The sequence below is a fragment of the Solanum stenotomum genome, chromosome 12, assembly GCF_019186545.1.
Source record: "Solanum stenotomum isolate F172 chromosome 12, ASM1918654v1, whole genome shotgun sequence".
NCBI classification, from domain to species: Eukaryota; Viridiplantae; Streptophyta; class Magnoliopsida; order Solanales; family Solanaceae; genus Solanum; species Solanum stenotomum.
In genome coordinates, this window is record NC_064293.1 from 11,276,261 (window position 1) to 11,295,140 (window position 18,880).

Below are 18,880 nucleotides of genomic sequence, written 5' to 3' on the forward strand. Positions count from 1 at the left end.
ACGTCACCCCCAATTGTGCTCATGTGCAGACAAATTACCAAACCCCTCCCCCACCGTACCAAAACCCAGCTCCACTTTACCAAAATACCTCCCCCCCGAACTACCAAGCTCTACAACTAAATTATGAAACCAACTCATACCCCATATATTAAACCCCCCGTCCAAATGCTCCAAATTATCGTCAAATGCTTCCTCCGCATCAAGGCAATTACGATCCCCCCCGTCCTAGAGTTGAGAAGAAGTCTGCTAGAATTTTCACTCCGCTCATTGAAAATCGGACAAAGTTGTTCGAGCGATTAACTGCGGCAGGATATATTCATCCAATGGGGCCCAAGCCGGCCGACACTAGCTCAAAGCTTTACAGACCTAACCAGAGGTGCTTATATCACTCCAACAGTGTTAGACATGATACCGAGGACTGTATCAACCTGAAGCATAAAATCCAAAACCTGATTGACCAGAACGTGGTCTCTCTTCAGACAGTCGCGCCCAATGTCAATAGTAATCCTTTGCCAAATCATGGAAGCGTCACTATCAATATGATAAAGACAGATGATGATTGGTGCGTGACAGAGGCAATAGTTCTGATTGCTCCTGATAAGCTGGAAAGGGTTGTAGCCTCGTTGAGCATTAGACAGAAGAAAGAGTTTGTGATTTTGACACCCAAGAAGGCTGTTGCCTTGGTGCCACGAAAAACTCTTACTCGACCACAGTTTGTGATTGAAACGGCTGTTACCCAAGGTATGAACAGATCTGGTAGATGTTACACACCAGAAGAGTTGGCCCAAGGAGGGCAAAAGAAGGACCAAACAAAAAGGCTGATCAGTGAAGCCGAGGCCGAGGAGTTCTGGAGAAAAATGTAGTTGAAAGATTATTCAATTGTGAAGCATTTGGAGAAGACGCCAGCTCAGATTTCTGTATGGGCCTTGTTGATGAGTTCGCAAATGCATAGGCAGGCTCTGATGAGGGCTCTGGATGACACTTATTTTCCCGTGGGCACCAACAGTGACAATTTAGCAGCCATAATAAACCAGACCATTCGAGGACACCGAATAAGTTTCTGTGACAAAGAGTTGCCCTTTGAAGGCAGGATGCACAACAAAGCTCTGCATGTCACCACTATGTGTCGAGACAATATAATAAATCACGTCTTGGTGGATGACGGATCCGGTCTTAATATTTTACCACTTTCGACTCTGAGGCAGCTGAAATTCGACCTGGGAAAGCTTTACCAAAACCAAGTCAATGTGAGGGCGTTTGATGGAGTGCAAAGAGACACATTGGGTGCAGTAAACTTGGATATTCAGGTGGGTCCCGTGGAGTTCTAGGTATTGGATATCAACACCAGTTACAATTTGCTTCTAGAAAACCGTTTATCCACATGGCTGGGGCTGTTCCTTCTACCCTTCACAACCTAATGAAATTTACTTGGAAGGACCAGGAATTGGTCATTCATGGTGAAGGGAGTCATTCTGATGGGTATGCGTTGATCATTCACGAGGTTTTCCGAGGTTGTGATTTTTACACGGTGGAGCTGGTAAATGCCACCGGTGATGATTTGGCTCTGCAACCTCTTATGCCTACCGTATACAAGATGATTGCTACTGTCATGCTCCAGAATGATTTTGAACCAGGTTTTAAGTAGTCTTGTTAGTGTTCGAGGAGCTAATATAGAATCATTATTTGAGATTAAGTACTTGACCCATGATTAATTAGTGTGGTGGTTAATTATTTGTAATTGATTGTTTCTTGATATAATTTGTTTTCCTGTTTTTTCATATGTCATGTTTCCTTTGCTTTTGAGGCCATCAAACATTTTACTTGTTTTTTGATAAGATTTATCTTTGTTAGATTTTAAATTAAGAAACAAATATTGAAAAAATGGTTTGGCTTAGCTTATTTAGCGATACAATTCTTTATTTTCTTAATTCATTTTACATTGTTCTTCGTGAGATTTGACCCAATTAGTAGTTGGAAGAATTATATTCAACAAGCAAACGACCGTGTAGTTTCTCTTTGAGGAATGGATTTGGACATTATCACTTGGTAATACACATTGTGTGCACAGTGTTTAGTGCAGTTATTTTCATTCCACTTGATTTTTCCCTTCCTACATGTAACTATGCGTAGATCGTTTTGACCTTTAAGAACCCTTTTTTGTGGCCTTATTTTGTGGTTTATGTCTTGTGGGTATGTGTTGCACGGTGTTGAGGCAATGATACGTATCAGAGAAGAAATTTTAAAATTGAAAGTTTGGAAATTTGAAGTTTGATCAAAGTCAACATATTTGTTTAATGAGCTTGTAATTTTATTTTTTGATGATCTTATAATCTAGATTCATATCATTATTCACCATATGAAATCCTAGAGACAAATAACTTACGAGAATTGATATGTATAACACACATACACTAAAACTAGTAATCATATAAATAAGAATAGACTTCCAAACCTAACACTAACAGAAGTTTTTGCCGCACGAAAAAATTCATATTTTGATTGTTCTGGTGTCACTTGTCTTTTTTCAATTTTTGATGTTGCATAGTTCAAATAACAAATTATTTAAGACACATAAATTAATTGAATTCAAATTCCTACATATTAGGAAAATAAAAATCCTAAATTTAGGATAATAATTAAATTACTATTTGATTTAGTGTGAAATAAAATTTTAAAGAGTGAAAAAGCGAACTACATTCTCTAAGGTCGTTCCCCTTCGTGTTTTTAATATAATATCGATAGATATAGATACTATATTGTGAAAGCATTTAACCGCGTTGCATATCATAATATTGTTCGTGTTATTTTTATAACTTATAAGTGAGAAATGGGCTTCTGGTGGACTTAGTACACAATAAGTTCTCAATCTCTCATATTTTTATTCTCATACTCAAAGATTTCAAATGTAATTCAAGTGGAAATATTTTTATGTGTGATTTAAATATTTAAAAAATTACAGAATTCAATTCAAACGCATAACACAAAAACATATTTTACCCGACAAATTTATAAATCTTTATTTTCTTGGCTTACTTAAGTTTTTTTTTTTTTATAAAAATGAAAAACTAAATTTCCTATCCAAATTCTCTATCACACAAAACCCTTGGAATTAATTAAATTAAATTAAATGGACAAAAGTCATAGTGAATTAAAGTTTAATGGTGAATTCTCCTAATCCAACACTACATTTTTTGACTTATGTTTTTTGGAATGTGAAATTTAAGAGATTTCTTTGAGCGTGAAGTTCAAGCAATAACTTAAATACACATTTATTTTAGGTGAATTTAAAGGGGGGAAAATTGATCGAGTGATACTTAATGAACAAGCTGTGTTTAAATCTATTACCAAAAAGAAAATGATCATTTTTTGGGAAAAGAATTATATAAAATATCTTTTGGGGTACAATAAGAAAATATTTTCAGAACACAGGAAAAACATAAAAATGTTGTCTTCTCAATTTTTTTACAAACCAAATGGAATCTGAAGTTCAAGCAACAACTTAAATGCACACTCATTTTTGACGAATTTAAAGGAAAAAATTGATCGAGTGATACTTAATGCACAAGCTAAGTTTAAATCAATTACCAAAAATAAAATGACCATTTTTTGGGAAAAGATTTATATAAAATATCTTTTGAGGTACAATAAGGAAATATTTTCATAAGACTAAGAAAAATATCTAAAAGCTTGTTGTCTTCTCAAATTTCTACAACACAAATGGAATCTGAATCCTCTCACCTACACCAATAGTGGAGCAAACACACTAGTCGTGCTCCATTTTCTACTTCTTCATTTTAAGATTCAAACTTTAAATTTGGTGTTCTTACTAGTAGAGCTCGTCACTGAAATTCTCTTAAGGCTTCAAGTGAAATATCTTTTGAAATTCAAGTCTGTATTAAAATCCTGACTTTGTTTAACTTGTAGAACTGAATTTGTCAAAATCCATCTCCATAGATCAGCTAATAATAAGGCTTGCCATAAAATTTTCTAGTGCTTTAGTTATTAGCATTATGAATGTACAAGTTTAGTTATTGATGACTAGTATTTATATTACTTGTAATCTAATTACATAAAAATGAATTAATCATAAATTTTTTGTCATAAAATCACGGAGGTTACAGCCTTGCAAAATACATGTTTGTCATAATAATTAGCGGAGGTTTATCACCCCACAAAATACAGGTATGAAATTTATTAAAACAAACAACGGAGGTTTACAACCCCCACAAAATGAAACAAATAACCGCCATAAATTTGTTGCGGCGGTCTTCAAAAAACTTCGCAAAGCGGTAGCGGCAGACGCAATTGTGTGTCTCAGAAACCACCTCCACAACAATTAGCAGGGGTTAGTAACCCCCGCAATTTGGAATTTTAAACCCCTTTAATTGGCTTTTTTTTTTGTAGTGTGCTGATGTTTGATTCACATGAAAACAATCTTATGGATTGTTCTGTTAGTTCTTTATTTTATGACCATGTTACGAGGATAATTGACTTGGATTATCCTGCAAAAATATCATATGAATCTATTAAGTTGGTGGGTTCCGTCAATGGGTTGATTTGTGTTGCCATTGAGGAAAACGACGTATTTCTCTAGAATTCGCCAATTAATTAGCTCAACAAATTATCTAGTTCTGAAACTGGTTCCTTTTACATGTATGGTTTTGGATACGATGAGCTTCACAATGATTATAAGGTAATGGTAATCTACAAAAATGTGGGTGATGACAATTTACACTACAATGTGGGCAAAATATATAGTTTGAATAATAATTCATGGAAACGTTTGTATGATTTACAAATGTGATTCAAATCTATAAATTTGGTATGCTTGTGAATGAGAATCTTCATTGGGCTATTGATAATAAGATTTTTGGTTATTATAATGATTGGTTTATCCTTGTTGTTGACTTATGTGATGGGAGATGGAAAAAATTGTAATGATCCGGTTGGTCATTTTTGGTTATTCTGTAGAAATTACCATTTTACCCCTCCTGATATCAGCCCCAAGTCTATTAAGATTGAGTTTGAAAGGTTGGTGTTGAGCTTTTTGAGTTGAAAGTTGTGAATTTGGTAAGTTTGTGATTTTTAAAGTCTAAGTTGTTATGAAAGTGGTTTTAGGGGTCTTTTTGATTTTCGAGTGTCGGAATGGATTTCTGTCGATTCCATTAGTCCCGAAATGTGAAATTTGATTCGTGAGAGTTGTTGGTTTCNTGAAAGTTCTTCATATTCTAGATTCCATTAGAGAAAAAAATATGTACATAACGTCAAAGTAGATTATAGTTAAAAGTATAAAACCATTACACGTTTAATTTTACGATATAAACAAGTCGTTAAAGCACACGACGACTCTCCCCTCCCTTATAACATGACAAGAAAATGAGACATTCTATCCTTTTACACATTAATACTTGCCTAAAAATTGTTATTTCTTTTTCTTGCCAAAATTAATGGGATGACATAATTAGTGAATATCATTTCAAGAATTGTTACGATACATTGGTAAAAGAAAATTTGGGGTTGATGACTCAATTTTCTTCTTGTCTTTTACAATTTTGCACTACTTAAGCATATCATCATAAAGTGCAATAAACAAATGTGTAATCATAGTATACCTAGTGCTCTCTAACTTTTATTTTATTCATGCTTGCTAATAATTAGTGGAGGTTTATTATCTTATTAGGATAGGTAAATAAGGTCTGGTTTTTCTTGCTTATACTTATCCTTACTAAGAATGCTTTAATTTTATTTTATTAATTAAAAAACCACTAGACATGTGGTATAAAATCGTCAAAAAAATCTTTTATTTTGTAAAGACATGTATACATATCTAACATGAAAGAGTTATCAAGAAAAGACTTTGAATTGTAAAATCAAGAGTAAATTACATCACTCAATTATACCCTCTAATTAGTAGAAATTCTTGACTGATTAAAAATCGTGCTATTGAAATAAATTCAAAATAACAGTAAAAAGTAATTCTCTCATAAAATTAGTCAGGAAAACTTCCTATTTATTATCATTTCTAAATGTCACAGAGATCAATTGTTTAAAACAAGATGATGTAATTAATTAAGTTCAAATTTATTTTATTAATTAATTTTTATGAAAATCAGTCATAACTCACAACACAACTTCACATAGTAGATCCAAATACAATTTCTTGAAATTCGCTATCTTTTATACAAATCAATTAAGAGGCTATCAAACATATAGTCTCACAGAAAACCATAGAAATAAACAAAGGATTGTTTTTTATCAACAATCAAATTAGTAACTCTACACATGAAATTTTATCAACAATCAAAGGAAAAATTTATTTTTGTATTTCCTTTGAAATACAAATGCATAAACAAAATGGTACGAATTAAATCTCACACAAATACATAGAAATAAACAATCAATTTTGAATGAATTAAAATCCAATTATAAGATATCTAACTCTAGAATATTAAAACTAACAAAAAAAAATTGAAAATTAGTAATGCTACACATATATACGTATGTACCTGCTCATTTGTTTCAAAAGGTGATGAATTAGAGCTATTCATTTTTTTTTCTTCCATTTTTCTCCTCTCTAGAGTGTATCAATTTTCTGAAAATGGTATTTGAAGAAGTCACATAAAACTATTAGTAGGATTTTATTGCCAATGTATTGTTCCCTTGAAGTGTACCTAATTGGCAAGACAACAATTGAAGTAATAAAGACAATTATTTTAGTCAATTTTTTTTTTGTTTATAACATAAAGACAAATGGCCCCCAGTTTTCTAACTGTCTGTTATATTTCAAGAGACAATGGAGATATGTTCGATGAGGAAATGTGGAACACTTCTTCCAATTGTACCCTTAAGATGAGAAGTGATGGATCCAAGGAAGATTTTTGAATCGATAGAGTTTTTGAGATCGAATTATATGTATGTAATGGACAATATTGTCATTTCATTTTGCTTGCCAAATAGTGTGAACACACAAAGATTTTGTAAATCTATGAATTTTTTCCCTTGTCTATTCTAGTCCTCCATTTTAAGTTTTTTTCCCCAAACAATCCTATATATGAAGTCAAACTTTCTCACTTAAAGTTTCTCCAAGTAAGGGGTTTGTACACATCTATGATTTTACCATGTATGAGTAAATTTGAAATCAAGGCAAATTATTAATTGTGTGTTAATATTGATTTTTACTTAAAAACGAAAGAAAATAAAAGGAAGAGGTAATTCATTTGATTCTATCTTTACATGTCAAGCTTGTTAATGATTCAACAATATTGTCTTGAGATGTATCTCATAATTTAGTATGTGATAGCTGGTCACCAAATCCATTAGTAATTTTTTAGGTTGAAACTTGTTGATGTGTCAATAAAGTCGCATAATGTAAACTAACAAGAAAATATTACGTATAAAATATAGAAATATGGTTAATCACGTAAGATCTTCGAAAATTTTATGCATATTTTGGTCATAATTGAAAAATATATATCACGTTAAAAGGTGTTTTGGCTGACTTATCCCAATATATAGATCTCAAATATTTTTGTGAAAAAGATTAGAAACCAAATTGAAAAATCTTAAAGTTTAAGAGGACAAAAAGGATAAGAAATCCATTTTTTTTATCAACTTGGGACTAGTCTCTTCCTTTGATACTATTAACACCTCTAATGGAGGTTTCTGATACTCTAATCTAAGAAGAAGATCAATAATACATAAAGTAAAAATGTGTATTGAATTGAATAAGCTCAACTGAGCATTACATGTACATATATACATCTCTCGCACATAGCTTAACAGAAAAGGATCAGTTATAACTAACTTGATTCCCTAAGTAACTATACTGCCACATCATCTAATCTCTAACTAACTGTTGTGTCTTCAATACTCCCCCTCAAGCTGAATGGTGCAAATAGATTGTACACACCAAGCTTGGACAGTAAAAAATCATGTTGAGTCCTTCCTAACCCTTTGGTTAATACATCTGCTAGCTGCATTTTAGATGATACATGACTTGTTTGAATAACACCCTCTTGTATCCTTTCTCAAATGAAATGACATTCAATTTCTATATGTTGTGTCCTTTCCTGGTATATAGGATTAGCAGCAATCTGCAATGCTGCCTTACTATCACAAAACAATCTGACTGGCAACTCCAACTCCACTTTTAATTCTTTGTACAAGCCTATCAACCAAACAATTTCTGCCACAGCATTAGCCATGCTCCTGTATTCTGCTTCAGTTGAGCTCCTTGAAATTGTATTTTGTTTCTTCGATTTCCATGAAATCAAAGAGTCTCCAATCTTCACCAAAAAGAGAGTAAAAGAATTCAGAATCATTATCACTTCTAAATATATACTTTGATATGACTATCAAACTGTCTGTGTATTAGATTGAGAAAATTATTCAGTACAATGGAAACATTACTTTTCAATTTGAGGAATATCCAGACCATCCTACTACTATCATCTACTAATGCAAGAAAATATCTTCTATATGGACCCCAAACATCACCATGTATCAAGTCAACACACTATTACATCTACTAGTGCTTTGAGGAAAAGGTAATCTAGTCTGTTTTGCCAAAGGACAAATACTACAAGAAGGCTGTTTTGAAGTAGCTGAAACATGTGCTAAGTGCATTTGTTGAAGAATTCTGTGAGAAATGTGTCCTAATCTTCTATGTCACAAATCTGCAGTGTCCATCATACTTAGAGCAGTTGAGGGGGCAGCCGCAGGACCAACATTGTATGACCAATAGTATAATACATTCTCCAAATTACCAGCCCCATTCACCTCCCCAGTGTGAAGGTCCTGCAACATACAATGGCCAGGATAAAACACCATACAACAGTGAAGATCTTTGGTCAGTTGATCAAGCTTAGACTTCCCAATAAAAGGAATAGGTATTTGCTGACCATTAGGTAAATGAACCTTCTCAGACTCAGATGGGGAAGGATTTTGAGTCTCATAAAGAAATTTGTGAGTAGATACCATATGGTTTGTATCCACTGTGTCAACTATCCACCTAGAACCAGGTGAATTATGTACTACAGAGCACTTAATGATACCTGTAACATCTGGAGACTGAGATCCATGTGGAACAAGATGACTTCCTCCTGTAAAAGCCATATTTATTCCTTTTCCTCCATGACCATGAATACTGGCATTTCCATATCTAAGAGAGTAATTGTCCACAACAACTTGACTGTAACCATCAGATCCCTGAGGTGCAGAAGGAAAAAAACCAAGAAAGTCACTAGATCTGTGACTAGTTCCTCCAACCTGCTTACAGATCTCACCTGCATTATAATTCTGAGGAAAAGGTAACTTTCCATAAGAAGGAGCAATTATATGCCTTGCACTATGAACACCATATTCAGAATTAAGTAATTGAGAACTCTAAGAAGGAACACATGTGTTGTACTGCACATTGCATCCTTTTTTTTTTCTTTTAAACCATGGAGGATATCCTATAAGCTGATAACAATCACCCTTCACATGACCTTTTGACTTACAATGATCACAAAATGCATTAGGATTCTTGTATCTGGGTTTTGGAGATTGCTTAGCAGACAAAAAGGCTGTGACATCATTCCTTTAGTTACAGTTTTCATCCCCGTAGTACTGTGATCCACATATTTCTCACTGTCCTCCTCTGTTATCATCGCATATGCCTGATTAAGAGTTGGTTCAGTAGTCTTCATAAGGATCTGTCTCATTGCCTGAGAATGTGATTTATTCAGTCCTCCAAGGAATTGAATCAGTCGTTGTTGTCGCAAATGCTTAACATAATCCTTCGATTTTGGGCGTTCACAACTCGGAAAGACCACTATTGTATCATACTCTGCCCACAACTCCTTCAATTTTGTGAAATAGACCGAAACAATATTAGTCCCTTATGCAATCGTAGCTATCTCCCTATGTAATTGGTAGATCCTTACACGATTAACCTTATCAGATTGTTTCTGCAGATCCTCCCAAACAAGAGATGCATCAGATGCGTACACAATTCCACTCAAGAGACTAGGAGCTACAGTGTTCATGAGCCAAGATAAAGCAATTGCATTACAAGTATCCCATTGATCATGATACTTACCCTCGAAGCTTGTCTTCTTGCAAGTTCCTGTCACAAATCCTAACTTTCATTTCACTTGCAAAGCAATTCTCATCGATCTTCTCCATAATCCATAATTCTATGTCCCTGTCAACTTAACAGGACAAATTACAGATCCTGGAGCATCAGATGGGTGCAAGTATAGATGATGAGTGTAGTGAATAACAAGCTTCGTCGCTATTGTTATTGATTCAGTCACCTGCTCTGATACCATATTAACACCTCTAATGAAGGTTTCTGATACTCTAATCTAAGAAGAAGATCAATAATACAGAAAGTAAAAATGTGTATTGAATTGAATAAGCTCAACTGAGCATTGCATGCACATATATACATCTCTTTCACATAGCGTAACAGAAAAGGATCAGTTATAACTAACTTGATTCCCTAACTAACTATACTGCCACGCCATCTAATCTCTAACTAACTGTTGTGTCTTCAATAGATACTAAAATATATGAAGTGTCAAGAAACATAAATGTGTTGTGAAGATATAAAAAAATAGTTGAAATGAGTAGATTTACCAAACTACCATTAGAGATATTATAGGTGTAAGCGTCTTAATAAACTTTTTATTACTCTATATTTCTTGTTTATGGCTCGTTTGGTGGAAGGTTATGCACCCTTTGCTACTCAATTGTAATCCTTGGTGCCCTTCGAGCTACATGTAGGTATTAGTCCAAGGGTTAATTCAGTTCTTTTAGAATTCTTTTAATCAAACTCGAAGAGCTTTTTGAGAGAGATCGCTTTAATCATTCCTAATAAGATTAGACAAATCTGAATTAGTAGGCTTTGGATGATTAATAAAAAAAAGTTAACAATTTTAGTTTAACCCAACTATTGGGTTGGTTGGGTCCAAATTGGTCCATTAAAAGGTCAACCTTAATGGTCCCGATTCTAGGCCAGACTGGGTTACCCTTAGGTCTGATTTAGGGGTTGGGGTTTTGAGAGAAAATACTAGCTGGCTCAACCCTTGCCTCTTAAGGGGTTAGTCGGGTTTAACGGGTCAAATATTCTTTTTCTTACTATATTGTAACTTTGTATTAATATTTGGAATTATTGAACTTTGTACTTGGTAAGAGGACATAAATTATGAATAAAAACTCAAAGGGTTAATGAGCTTTCTATTTTCTTTCTTGATAATTTTTTTTAAAAATAAAATTTAGAGCAAGATTTACTACTTGTATGAAAAAAATTGAAGAAGAAGAAGAAGAGAAAATTCAAACTTTAAAGTATCACCAAAAACTACATTATATTCTTCTCTACCTCTTTCGGTACAGTGTCTTTATCAACCATCGATCTTATATTTGTAGTTTTTAATACAAAATTTACATTTAACTCTACTGTATCATCTATTCGATCATATAATTGTTACGCCCCGAGTCTACACCCTGGGCGGGACCGGCACTCGGAGACCATTGCTGGCCCCAAGCGAACCCTTGGCCTGGCTTTCTTAACTCAGCGGAAACCTAACTTAACAGAATAAGTTCATGCAATGCAAATATGACACAACAACTTAACTTATAAAATCTGGCCACAAAGGCGACTCATATCTCAAAATAGAATATTTACATATATACATAGATGAGAGACTCAATACTAACTGACTGACTGTCTATGAAGCCTCTAAATACTGAGATGGATGTTGGGACAGACCCCGCAACACCCTAATAAAACAAAACTAAGAACNTATTTGAGATTAAGTACTTGACCCATGATTAATTAGTGTGGTGGATAATTATTTGTAATTAATTGTTTCTTGATATAATTTGTTTTCCTGTTTTTCATGTCATGTTTCCTTTGCTTTTGAGCCCATCAAACATTTTACTTGTTTTTTGATCAGATTTATCTTTGTTAGATTTTAAATTAAGAAACAAATATTGAAAAAATGGTTTGGCTTAGCTTATTTAGTGATACAATTCTTTATTTTCTTAATTGATTTTACGTTGTTCTTCGTGAGATTTGACCCAATTAGTAGTTGGAAGAATTATATTCAACGAGCAAACGACCGTGTAGTTTCTCTTTGAGGAATGGATTTGGACATTATCACTTGGTAATACACATTGTGTGCACAGTGTTTAGTGCAGTTATTTTCATTCCACTTGATTTTTCCCTTCCTACATGTAACTATGCGTAGATCGTTTTGACCTTTAAGAACCCTTTTTTGTGGCCTTATTTTGTGGTTTATGTCTTGTGGGTATGTGTTGCACGGTGTTGAGGCAATGATACGTATCAGAGAAGAAATTTTAAAATTGAAAGTTTGGAAATTTGAAGTTTGATCAAAGTCAACATATTTGTTTAATGAGCTTGTAATTTTATTTTTTGATGATCTTATAATCTAGATTCATATCATTATTCACCATATGAAATCCTAGAGACAAATAACTTACGAGAATTGATATGTATAACACACATACACTAAAACTAGTAATCATATAAATAAGAATAGACTTCCAAACCTAACACTAACAGAAGTTTTTGCCGAACGAAAATAAATCATATTTTGGTTGTTCTGGTGTCACTTGTCTTTTTTCAATTTTTGATGTTGCATAGTTCAAACAACAAATTATTTAAGACACATAGATTAATTGAATTAAAATTCCTACATATTAGGAAAATAAAAACCCTAAATTTAGGATAATAATTAAATTACTATTTGATTTAGTGTGAAATAAAATTTTAAAGAGTGAAAAAGCGAACTACATTCTCTAAGGTCGTTCCCCTTCGTGTTTTTAATATAATATCGATAGATATAGATACTATATTGTGAAAGCATTTAACCGCGTTGCATATCATAATATTGTTCGTGTTATTTTTATAACTTATAAGTGAGAAATGGGCTTCTGGTGGACTTAGTACACAATAAGTTCTCAATCTCTCATATTTTTATTCTCATACTCAAAGATTTCAAATGTAATTCAAGTGGAAATATTTTTATGTGTGATTTAAATATTTAAAAAATTACAGAATTCAATTCAAACGCATAACACAAAAACATATTTTACCCGACAAATTTATAAATCTTTATTTTCTTGGCTTACTTAAGTTTTTTTATAAAAATAAAAAACTAAATTTCCTGTCCAAATTCTCTATCACACAAAACCCTTGGAATTAATTAAATTAAATGGACAAAAGTCATAGTGAATTAAAGTTTAATGGTGAATTCTCCTAATCCAACACTACATTTTTTGACTTATTTTTTTTGGAATGTGAAATTTAAGAGATTTCTTTGAGCGTGACGTTCAAGCAACAACTTAAATGCACATTTATTTTAGGCGAATTTAAAGGGGGGAAAATTGATCGAGTGATATTTAATGAACAAGCTATGTTTAAATCTATTACCAAAAAGAAAATGACCATTTTTTGGGAAAAGAATTATATAAAATATCTTTTGGGGTACAATAAGGAAATATTTTCAGAACACAGGAAAAACATAAAAANGAAATTTAAGAGATTTCTTTGAGCGTGAAGTTCAAGCAATAACTTAAATACACATTTATTTTAGGTGAATTTAAAGGGGGGAAAATTGATCGAGTGATACTTAATGAACAAGCTGTGTTTAAATCTATTACCAAAAAGAAAATGATCATTTTTTGGGAAAAGAATTATATAAAATATCTTTTGGGGTACAATAAGAAAATATTTTCAGAACACAGGAAAAACATAAAAATGTTGTCTTCTCAATTTTTTTACAAACCAAATGGAATCTGAAGTTCAAGCAACAACTTAAATGCACACTCATTTTTGACAAATTTAAAGGAAAAAAATTGATCGAGTGATACTTAATGCACAAGCTAAGTTTAAATCAATTACCAAAAATAAAATGACCATTTTTTGGGAAAAAAATTATATAAAATATCTTTTGAGGTACAATAAGGAAATATTTTCATAAGACTAAGAAAAATATCTAAAAGCTTGTTGTCTTCTCAAATTTCTACAACACAAATGGAATCTGAATCCTCTCACCTACACCAATAGTGGAGCAAACACACTAGTCGTGCTCCATTTTCTACTTCTTCATTTTAAGATTCAAACTTTAAATCCGGTGTTCTTGCTAGTAGAGCTCATAGCTGAAATTCTCTTAAGGCTTCAAGTGAAGTATCTTTTGAAATTCAAGTCTGTATTAAAATCCTGACTTTGTTTAACTTGTAGAACTGAATTTGTCAAAATCCATCTCCATAGATCAGCTAATAATAAGGCTTGCCATAAAATTTTCTAGTGCTTTAGTTATTAGCATTATGAATGTACAAGTTTAGTTATTGATGACTAGTATTTATATTACTTGTAATCTAATTACATAAAAATGAATTAATCATAAATTTTTTGTCATAAAATCACGGAGGTTACAGCCCTGCAAAATACATGTTTTTCATAATAATTAGCGGAGGTTTATCACCCCACAAAATACAGGTATGAAATTTATTAAAACAAACAACGGAGGTTTACAACCCCCACAAAATGAAACAAATAACCGCCATAAATTTGTTGCGGCGGTCTTCAAAAAACTTCGCAAAGCGGTAGCGGCAGACGCAATTGTGTGTCTCAGAAACCACCTCCACAACAATTAGCAGGGGTTAGTAACCCCCGCAATTTGGAATTTTAAACCCCTTTAATTGGCTTTTTTTTTTGTAGTGTGCTGATGTTTGATTCACATGAAAACAATCTTATGGATTGTTCTGTTAGTTCTTTATTTTATGACCATGTTACGAGGATAATTGACTTGGATTATCCTGCAAAAATATCATATGAATCTATTAAGTTGGTGGGTTCCGTCAATGGGTTGATTTGTGTTGCCATTGAGGAAAAAGACGTATTTCTCTAGAATTTGCCAATTAAGCAGCTCAACAAATTATCTAGTTCTGAAACTGGTTCCTTTTACATGTATGGTTTTGGATACAATGAGCTTCACAATGATTATAAGGTAATCGTAATCTACAAAAATGTGGGTGATGACAATTTACACTACAATGTGGTCAAAATATATAGTTTGAATAATAATTCATGAAAACGTTTGTATGATTTACCAATGTGATTCAAATCTATAAATTTGGTATGCTTGTGAATAGGAATCTTCATTGGGCTATTAAAAATAAGATTTTTGGTTATTATAATGATTGGTTTATCCTTGTTGTTGACTTATGTGATGGGAGATGGAAAAAATTGTAATGATCCGGTTGGTCATTTTTGGTTATTCTGTAGAAATTACCATTTTACCCCTCCTGATATCAGCCCCAAGTCTATTAAGATTGAGTTTGAAAGGTTGGTGTTGAGCTTTTTGAGTTGAAAGTTGTGAATTTGGTAAGTTTGTGATTTTTAAAGTCTAAGTTGTTATGAAAGTGGTTTTAGGGGTCTTTTTGATTTTCGAGTGTCGGAATGGATTTCTGTCGATTCCATTAGTCCCGAAATGTGAAATTTGATTCGTGAGAGTTGTTGGTTTCCTATTTCGAGTATTTTTGAGGATTTAACGTCCTAAGTTGTGAAATTATAAAAATTTTGCCTTAGGATTGACTTTGGTCAACATTTGAGTTCAGATGCTCAGATTGAAATTTCGAGAGTTCTGTTAGATTTGGGGGATGATTTTAGGTCTAGGTGAAGTCTTAGTTAATTTTTTAGGGGTACCGAACTTGTTTTAGCCTTTTTAGGCTATGAGTTAGTTTATTGTGGTTTTCACGGATGTCGTATCAGGAAGACCTCATATTCGTGTTTTGACAGTTCCATTGAGTCCGGAATGTTGAGTATAATTGATTTGCATATGTAGTTTGTGCTCAAGGGGTTGAATCTCAAGGGTCGATTTGATGTTTTAAGAGTTGGGGTGATTTGCTGATGTCTGAGTTCTGGTGCACCTCCGCTTTTGTGGAAGTTGGCTCGCTTTTGCAAAGGCCCAACCCATGTTGACCTTTACTTGAGCAACCATCGCTTAAGCGAAGGACCTAACGCTTAGGCGACCTTCGCTTTTGAGAAGGGGGTGTCGCTTTTGCGATGCCCACGTTTTAGTAAGGTTTGCTTAAGCGGACCCCTGGTCACTTTTGTAACATCAGAGAGGGTTTTGGCCTGCGATTTCAGGGTTTAACCCCCATTTCACAATTTTTGAGCTTGGGGAGACCTTGGCGGCGATTTTTGAAGGGATTTTCAGTGCTAGATCATTTGGGTAAGCCTTCTTGATCCTAAACCTTCATTTTTTATTGATTAGTTAATTAAGAGTTTTAACACCATAATATGAGATTTTGATTGGTGATTGTGGATGTTTTTCATGAACTCAAGTTCTTAACTACAATGGTGATTTTGAAGTGATTTTATCCGTTTTCGAAACGGTTTTCTCTAATGAGTTTCTAAACCCTTGAGTAATGTTTTCAAGTATTATTTTCAAGATTCAAACCTTCTTTATCAAATTGGAGTTTGTGTTGATTGACCCACTTTTCAAGAGAATTAGCGTGGGTACTGTGATTTACGGTAGATGATTGTGAATAGTTGATTATTTTAGATTGTGTGACTTTAGAAGTGGTTCGAAAGGGGAAGACTCAACTCTTGAAGTGATTGTTGATCGTTTTAAGGCAGGTGGCTTCCTAAACCTTGTATTCTAGTTGAATTCGTATGTTTCCTTCGTTAATTGTGTGTTTGAAGTAATGGGGATGGGGTGAAGGGTTTAATTTTTCCACTTGATACATCTAAATAAATAAAAAGGGGTTGAAACGAAAAAGGCTATGTGTTGAACATGATGATGTAAATTGCCTTAATGTAACCCTTATTGATTGATAAAATGCTTGAAAGCATGAATATGGACTTGAATTGTGTAATTCGTTGTCTCTTCTATGTGGTGTGATACTTCTTGTGTGCATTGATTGTTGAACACCGTGATGAGCCAAATGATGATTATTATGGTGAGGTCATTGCCGTCAAGTGTGATTTGGCCGAGGTAGTTTCCGGAGAGTGTTAATATGTCGAGTTCATTTCCGACAATGGTTATAAAGCCAATGTGAAATGGTCTCAACAAGAGATTGATTATTGTGACTTGAGGTATTTAATGCATATGCGTGACTTGTTTGATATTTGAGATTGATGTACTTGTTACATATGACTGAACTACTTGACTTTGAGGTTGGCTTATTTGATTCCCTTAATTATTGAATTGTGGTTATTGGAATGAGACTGTTGGGCTCGTGAGTTGTGTATTGTAGAATTTCTAGGTTGGGTTGATCTTTGTGCATGTTGTAGTTTGAGGAGGTTCGGTTAGAGTGTAAGGGCTATTCGATTTCTAGTTAGTTACTTTGTTTAGTAGGCTGCTTGTTGGTACCTTGTTGTTGGTAATCACCCATTGCTTATACACTTGTGTAGGTTGCGAGTCTAGATCCACGTGACTTTTCTCTCTTTCTTCGATTTTGAGGCTTGTCAAGGATTTGAAGAGGTAACTTCTTATAATTCGGCGGGCCCTCTTTTTCATTTTCTTACACTTTAATCTATTTGAGAAATAAAGATTGAGACTTGTATTTATTTTTTAATTTCGACTTATGTATTTAGTGCCTTGTGCACGTGACAATCAGATTTTGGGTATTTTAATAGAAGAACAAGGTTTCTGCTTTATCTTGTTCTTGTTTTTATTGTAATTCTACATTTCTTTTCTTTTTCGTTGGGTTGAGGCTGACTTGGCTAGGTGAGAATAAACAAGTGTCATCACGTCCATTTTTGGGTCACGACAAAAATGGAGAACCTTTGCTGTGGAGAATAAATGTATTATTTCCCGTCGTACCTCGAAAAGTTAGGAAATGATTTTTCTATGATTTGTCAACTACCTTGACTCTGATAGATGTGTGGGTTATGAAGGTATATGGGGTTAAAGAATCTTGGACAAATATGTTTATCATAAGATACGCGGGGTATCATTAATTTGGTACGCCCTTTTGCATGTCAAATGAAGGTGAATTTTTATTTAAGAACAGATCATTTTTCATGATTTACAATCCAAATAATGACTCAAAGAATGATTACCTTGTTGAGTCAAAGATCTACGTTGAAAGGCTTGTTTGACCCTTTTGCAAAACGTACAAGGAATGCAACAACATCAAAGGAAGGAAAAGCTCAGATGAAGATTATAATCGTGTTCTAAATAATTAATAAGATTTCTCTATACCATTTTCTCAACAATGTTTCTTTTCTCAAATATAAAACAACAAGACATTGCATATTAGGGACATTAACCTTATCTGCTTCATTAAACAACTTCCTAAGAATAATAATTTTAGTTTAAGTGCTTGGTGTCTTCATCGTCAAACTAAATGCACTCAACATTATTTATATTCTTGAGAAGTATTTTAAGGGGCATGTCGTGCCTATAGATATAGTCAGAAATAAGCACGAGGAACATGGATATCATGGCAGGTGAATGTGCCAATAACACCTAGGTATAGCCCATGATAGGGTTATTGTTTGATACAATGCGCTTCTTCAATTCTTAAAAACCACAACTATTGTGGAACAATGGTTAAGGTCTAACATATATAGTATCTATAATTTTGGTTCCTTGTTGCTAATATATAATTTCCTATTTTTGTTCGCACGAAATTTAGTGGTTTCCATGTTGGTAATAGCTAATCGAATATTTACTTTAGGCTTCCCTTTATTTTACATATCGGGTCAACCACATATACTTTTAACTACAATAACAATGCATGCAAGAAAATTAGGTTCCAAAAGTCTTAATTAAAACTAAAAATAGTTGAAAGCACATACGTTTTTCAAGTAGCAACATAAAATCACACAGTTGAAAATTCTTCAAGCAAAGTACTT